This window comes from Epinephelus moara, chromosome 1 (assembly GCF_006386435.1).
Source record: "Epinephelus moara isolate mb chromosome 1, YSFRI_EMoa_1.0, whole genome shotgun sequence".
NCBI classification, from domain to species: Eukaryota; Metazoa; Chordata; class Actinopteri; order Perciformes; family Serranidae; genus Epinephelus; species Epinephelus moara.
In genome coordinates this window covers 35,291,191-35,293,061 of record NC_065506.1, presented here as the reverse complement: position 1 = coordinate 35,293,061, position 1,871 = coordinate 35,291,191, and positions in this window count along the sequence as shown.

The following is a 1,871-nucleotide window of genomic DNA, read 5'->3' as shown; positions in this document are numbered from 1 at the left end:
AAGTGTTTTTCAAAAAATTCAAAATGGCGGAAAATCTATATAAGCGGAAGTTATGGGTTCTTGAGGCAAATTTGTTCCTCATGAGGAGAGGCGTCTCTGTGCAAAGTTTCATGTCTCTACGACATACGGGGCATGAGATATGCCCATTCAAAGTTTGCAATTTCAGTTGGTTGCTATAGCGCCCCCCTTTGGCCAATTGATGTATTACTGCTTCATTCACATCCTCCCATGACCCTCTACCACTGTGCCAAATTTCACATGGATTGACCAAGTCAGTGAGGAGAAAAACGTGGAACAGACACACAGTCAGACAGAGTTTATGTCATTATATAGTAAGATACTTGCATTATTTTGGATGTACGTCAATATAGTAAGATACTTGCATTATTTTGGATGTACGTCAACAGCCCAGTCGCCAGGGGAAAATGTTGCCATTGCAATTTTTTGCAAACTACAAATACATGAATTTTTTCTCATTTCATATGTATCATGTCAGTGTGTAAAATGTATAAGCTGACTTTGTAATTGGGAGGTGGACAGGATGGTAGCTGCTGTGTCACCTAGACGAGACGCCTGCCAAGGTGCAAACCACTTCAGACCATTGATCAAGACCAAAAAGAAAAGCTTTTTTGATTTAGTGAGTTGTTGTTGTGTTTTCTTTTTAGGCATGAAACATGGGTATTTTTTGGTGACCCATCAGGTGGCTTTTAAGGCACAAAAAGCAGTTATTTTTTTATCAAGACATTTCTGCTATTACCAAGACATTGCTGCATTTCCTGCCAGGATATTGGCCTGAAAGTAGCTGTCTTTTTACCGAGACATTATGTCTTTTCCTGCCTGGATTGTGTCCCCCAGATGCCAACAGTGCTGTTTACACCCAGAGTGGAAATAGCCAGTTTGGCTGTTTCCACCAGGGTGTATATTCAGGGTGGCCTTGCAATGTTAGAATTTGATGTTTTTACAAGCAGGTATGTTTCTCTGTTCTGATAAAGTTTATGTACACTAGGGGTGAGTGATATGGGCCTAAAATAATATCACGATATTTCAGGGTATTTTTGCGATAACTTTATTCCTGGCGCTATGACAATTTAGTGAAAAATATATTTTTTATTATTAATCTAAGAAAATAGAATTGGAACTGCAATTTGTGTTTGCATTCAAATATTCGGTAAAAACAAAAATTATCTCTCATTTCTTTAGTTTGTGAACAACAACAGTAACTCAGAGTGAGATTCAGATTCTGTTTACAATATTGAGGCCCTGTGTCCACATAGCACCTTTTCTGGCAGAAAGGCGCTGGAAGGGCGCTGCGGAGCGCTGGGATGAAGCGTCTGTGCGCCCCCAAAAAAAACGCTCACAAGGGTTTTCATTTCTATGACAACAATAACTTGACAATTCCTGTAGCCGCGCAGTTTTGCAGCATCGCCTCTTTGTTTTTTATCTATAGTTTGACATTTCTTTCACGATGAGCACCAACCGGAAGATGCTTGCGCTCATATTATGTTTGGTTGAGCTTAATAGTGATGTCCCTGCTGTCACTGCTCAATCTGGCAGACGTACATGTAGAGCAAGGAGGATGTGGGTGCATGACACTAACCGTTGGAGGCATCAATGCGGTGAATGCCATCGCCTCGTCCAAGAGCTGCGGTTAGATGGAGACCTGTTCCAGGCCTATTTTAGGTTAATTTAATTTAATTTAATTTTTAATTTTATATACTTTATTAATCCCCGAGGGGAAATTCAATTTTACACTCTGTTGTCAATTACACACAGGTCCGAACACACACATGCACAAACTGGACCTATACATGCACTAAATGGAGAGATGTCAGAGTGGGCTGCCCATGACAGGCGCTCCGAGCAGTTGGGGG